The sequence below is a fragment of the Mesocricetus auratus genome, unplaced genomic scaffold, assembly GCF_017639785.1.
Source record: "Mesocricetus auratus isolate SY011 unplaced genomic scaffold, BCM_Maur_2.0 Super-Scaffold_100021, whole genome shotgun sequence".
Classification (NCBI taxonomy): Eukaryota; Metazoa; Chordata; class Mammalia; order Rodentia; family Cricetidae; genus Mesocricetus; species Mesocricetus auratus.
In genome coordinates, this window is record NW_024429202.1 from 17,901,605 (window position 1) to 17,907,604 (window position 6,000).

The following is a 6,000-nucleotide window of genomic DNA, read 5'->3' on the forward strand; positions in this document are numbered from 1 at the left end:
GGGTCCAGTTTCAGTTGCTTGGTGCTGTCCAGTACTGGTTTTGAGCACAACTGTACTATTTCCAGATCAGTATAATAAAGGAGCAGTGTACAATTAAAAAAAAACAATGGAAAGTTTCTCTTTGTAAAATATTTGTGTAAACATAAATGCATTTATCTGTCCAAGAAGGTTTAAGTACATGTGTTATATATCATTATTAATTATATTACCAGTAGTGCAAAGTTACTACAATGTTGTAACTCTAGAAACACAACGTGGCATAAACTGTGTGAAAGCAGTAGTCAATTTTTTGGCTTTGTTTTGGGGGGGGTCTCTTTTGCTTTCATGTTAATTTGAGCATTCTCACAAAATAAGGCTAGACTCCTCCTGGAGCAGACGAGGTGATGAACATGTTGTGGGTATGGACTGATGACTTGCCATTCATTTCGAGATGGTCATTAATGCACCAGTGACAGTAGTTTGAAAGCTACGTGCTGGTCTACACAGCAGCTCATCGAAGAAATACACCAAGGCCCAAAAGGTGGCTCAGCAGGTAAAGGCACTTGCCACCAAGCCTGGCAACCTGAATTCAATCCCTGGGACCCATTTGGTGGAAGGAGAAAACTGATTCCCAAAAGTTGTGCTCTGACTTCCACATGTGCACAATGGCTTGAACCTGTCTCCTCGTCCCCTACTCCCTACACACACATAGACACACAGACACAGACAGACAGACAGACACACACACACACACACACACACACACACACACACACACACACAGTCATTTACTTGGAAGGGGGTTAGTTGATGATTGTTTATGTAAAACCAGCACCCTAGGGGCAGAAGGCATATTCAACACAATCATAGAAGAAAACTTTCCCAACCTTAAGAAAGACATGCCAATGAAGGTACAAGAAGCCTACAGAACACCAAATAGACTGGACCACAAAAAAAAATTCCCTCGCCACATAATAATCAAGACCCCAAACACACAGAATAAAGAAAGAATATTAAGAGCAGCTAAGGAAAAAGGTCAAGTAACATATAAAGGCAGACCTATCAGAATTACACCTGATTTCTCCATGGAAACTCTGAAAGCCAGAAGGTCCTGGATAGATATTCTACCTACACTAAGAGACCATGGATGCCAGCCCAGACTACTATATCCGGCAAAGCTCTCAATCACTATAGACGGAGAAAACAAGATATTCCATGACAAAACTAGATTCAAGCAATATGTGTCCACTAACCCAGCCCTACAGAAAAATTTGGAAGGAAAACTCCAACCCAAGGAAGCTAACTACAACCAGAAAAACATAGGCATTAGGGAATCCCTCTCTACCAACAGCCAAAAGAACAAAGGGGCGAAATTCCACACATAATTCCATCAACAACAACCATTGCAAATTGAAGAAGGATATGCAATCAATGGTCATTAATATCCCTCAATATTAATGGCCTTAACTCACCCATAAAAAGACACAGACTAGCAGAATGGATTCGAAGACAGAACCCTTCCTTCTGCTGCATACAAGAAACATACCTCACCCTCAAAGACAGACATTACCTGAGAGTTAAAGGTTGGGAAAAAATTTTTCAATCAAATGGACCCAAGAAACAAGCAGGGGTAGCAATCCTAATATCAAACTGGATTTTAAAATAAAATCAATCAAAAGAGATGAAGGAGGTCATTACATACTCATCACAGGTGAAACCCACCAAGATGAAGTGTCTATCCTGAACATCTATGCCCCAAATACAAAGGCATCCACATTCGTAAAAGAAACATTATTAGAACTTAAATCTCATCTAAAGCCCCACACAGTTATAGTGGGAGATTTCAACACACCACTCTCACCACTAGACAGGAATACCAGACAGAAACTCAACAAAGAAGCAAAGGGTCTAATAGAAGTAATGACCCAACTGGGATTAACAGACATCTATAGAACATTTCATCCACATAAAAAAGAATATACCTTCTTCTCACCACCACATGGAACCTTCTCAAAAATCGACCACATACTTGGCAACATATCAAACCTCAGCAGCTACAAAAAAATTGGAATAACTCCATGCATCTTATCAGACCACCATGCTTTAAAATTAGAATTCAACAACAACACAAATTGCAGAAAACCTACAAACTCATGGAAATTGAATAATGCTCAACTGCACCATCCCTGGGTCAAAGAGGAAATAAAAAAAGAAATTAAAGACTTCCTCGAATTCAATGAGAATGAAGGCACAACATACCCAAACCTATGGGACACTTTAAAAGCAGTGCTACGGGGGAAGTTCATAGCACTAAGTGCTCACATGAAGAAACAGGAGAACAGTTATACCAGAGAATTAACATCACAGCTGAAAGCTCTAGAACACAAAGAAGCAAACTCCCCCAGGAGGAGTAGACGCCAGGAAACAATCAAATTGAGGGCTGAAATCAATAAAGTAGAAACCAGGAAAATAATACAAAGAATCAATGCAACGAAGAGTTGGTTCTTTGAGAAAATCAACAAGATAGAAAAACCTTTGTCCAAACTTACCAAACAGCAGAGAGTGAACATGCAAATCAACAAAATCAGAAATGAAAAGGGGGACATAACAACAGACTCTGAGGAAATCCAGAGAATCATTAGGTCATACTTTGAAAACCTGTACTCCACAAAATTCGAAAATTTAAAGGAAATGGATGACTTCCTGGATAGCTATCACTTGCCAAAACTAAATCAGGAACAGATAAGCAATTTAAATAGACCTATAACACCTATGGAAATAGAAGCTGTCATCAAAAGTTTCCCAACCAAAAAAAGTCCAGGTCCAGATGGCCTCACTGCAGAATTCTACCAGAAATTCAAAGAACAGCTTATACCAATTCTTCTCAAAGTGTTCCACACAATAGAAGCAGAAGGGTCTTTGCCAAACTCTTTCTATGAGGCTTCAATAACCTTGATCCCCAAGCCACACAAAGATACAACTAAGAAAGAGAACTTCAGACCAATATCCCTCATGAACATTGATGCAAAAATACTCAATAAAATACTGGCAAATCGGATCCAAGAACACATCAAAACAATCATTCACCACGATCAAGTAGGTTTCATCCCAGGGATGCAGGGATGGTTCAACATACGAAAATCCATCAACGTAATCCACCATATAAACAAGCTGAAAAACAAAAATCACATGATCATCTCACTAGATGCTGAAAAAGCCTTCGACAAAATCCAACACCCCTTCATGATAAAGGTCTTGGAGAGATCTGGGATAACAGGGACATACTTAAACATAATAAAAGCTATATACAGTAAACCAACAGTCAACATCAAACTAAATGGACAGAAACTCAATGCAATTCCTCTAAAATCAGGAACAAAACAAGGCTGTCCACTCTCTCCATACCTTTTCAACATGGTACTTGAAGTTCTAGCTATTGCCATACGACAACAAAGGGGGATCAAGGGGATACAAATTGGGAAGGAAGAGGTCAAACTCTCACTGTTTGCAGACGATATGATAGTTTACATCAATGACCCAAAGAACTCTACCAGGGAACTCTTACAGCTGATTAACACCTTCAGCAAAGTGGCACGCTACAAGATCAACTCAAGAAAATCAGTAGCCCTACTATATACAGATGATAAAAGGGCTGAAAAAGAAATCAGAGAAACATCACCTTTTACAATTGCCACAAACAACATAAAATACCTTGGGGTAACGCTAACCAAACAAGTGAAAGACCTGTATCGTAAGAACTTTGAATCTTTAAAGACAGAAATTAAAGAAGCCCTCAGAAAATGGAAAGATCTCCCATGCTCTTGGATAGGTAGGATCAATGTAGTAAAAATGGCAATCCTGCCAAAAGCAATCTACAGATTCAATGCAATCCCCATTAAAATCCCAGCACAATTCTTCACAGACCTTGAAAGAACAATAATCAATTTTGTATGGAAAAACAAAAGACCCAGGATAGCCAAAACAACCCTGTTCAACAAGGCAACGTCCGGAGGCATCACCATCCCTGACCTCAAGCTCTATTATAGAGCTATAGTCCTGAAAACAGCTTAGTATTGGCACAAAAATAGACAGGTAGACCAATGGAATCGAATTGAAAACCCGGGTATTAACCCACACGCGTACGAACATCTGATCTTTGACAAAGAAGCTAAAAATATACAATGGAATAAAGAAAGCATCTTCAACAAATGGTGCTGGCATAACTGGAGACTGGCATGTAGAAGAATGCGGATCGATCCATGTTTATCGCCATGCACAAAACTTAAGTCCAAATGGATCAAAGACCTCAACATAAATCCAGCCACACTGAACCTCTTAGAAGAGAAAGTGGGTGGTACCTTTGAACAAATTGGTACAGGAGACAGCTTCCTGAACATAACACCAGTAGCACAGACAGTGAGATCAACAATTAATAAATGGGACCTACTGAAACTGAGAAGCTTCTGTAAGGCAAAGGACACAGTCAGCAAGACAAAAAGGCAGCCCACAGAATGGGAAAAAATATTCACTAATCCCACATCTGACAGAGGGTTGATCTCCAAAATTTACAAAGAACTCAAGAAGCAAGTCTCCAAAACAGCAAAGGACCCAATTAAAAAGTGGGCTGCAGAACTAAATAGAGAGTTTTTAATAGAGGAGTCTAAAATGGCTGAGAGGCACTTGAGAAAGTGCTCAACATCCTTAGCCATCCGGGAAATGCAAATCAAAACAACTCTGAGATACCATCTCACTCCTGTCAGAATGGCTAAAATCAAAAACACCAATGACAATTTATGCTGGAGAGGATGTGGTGAAAGGGGGACACTCCTCCATTGCTGGTGGGAGTGCCAACTGGTTCAGCCACTTTGGAAATCAGTATGGAGATTCCTCAGAAAAATGGGAATAAACCTACCACAAGACCCAGCAACTCCACTCTTAGGCATATATCCAAAAGATGCCCATTCATACAACAAAGATGTCTGTTCCACTATGTTCATAGCAGCTTTATTTGTAATAGCCAGAGCTTGGAAGCAACCTAGATGTCCCTCAACCGAAGAGTGGATAGAGAAAATGTGGTACATCTACACAATGGAGTACTATTCTGCAGAAAAAAATAATGGAATCATGAGATTCGCAGGCAAATGGATGACACTAGACGAAACCATCCTGAGTGAGGTAACCCAGTCACAAAAAGAGAAACATGGCATGTACTCTCTCATATATGGATTTTAGACATAGATCTGGGGAGTGCCAGCCTACAATCCTATGGCCAGAGAGTCTGGGAAACAGAAACTTCATTTAGTGGCTGATCGAAGAAGAGGCAGACTCCCTTGGTTAAGTACTGAGCTGAACTCAAGAAAGCCAGTAACAGAGAGGGAGGACTGATGATCAAAGGGATTAAGACTGGGCTGGTTTAACCCCCAGAAACAGCTGACCAGACAAAGGTTAACTCTTGAATCCCAGGCATCAGCCTGGGAATCCAGCATGGGACTGATCAAGACCCCCTGAATCTGGGTGTCAGTGAGGAGGCCTAGGGAATCTATTGAGCCTTGGGCAGCAGATCAGTACCCATCCCAAGTATACACACGGACTTTGGACTCCCATAGAACAATGTGAGGTCCACTCTCACCCTGAACTCTTGGGGAAGGGTCTAGGCCCTGCCCTATATGAAATAACAGACTAAGGATACCTGCATGGAGGGCCTCAGCCTCCCTGGGGGAATGAGGGGATAACGAGGGGGGGTTGGGGGGAGGGCACGGGAGGAGGGGAGGGAATGGGAGAGGGACCTGTAACTGACTTGTGAAGCAACCTTGTTTCTTATCTAAATTTAAACTGGAAAAAAAAAAAAACCCAGCACCCTAGCAAACTAGAAAAACTAGAATCCTGTCCAGTTTGTGAGAACTCCCTGGAATACAGACCTACTCCTTTGGTAGGTAACCAGCACCATCTCCCAGCTTCCTCACCCCTGTTTTGGACACTCCAAAGGTGGAAAGCTGAACAAGACTTGGGCTGGGTGTCACC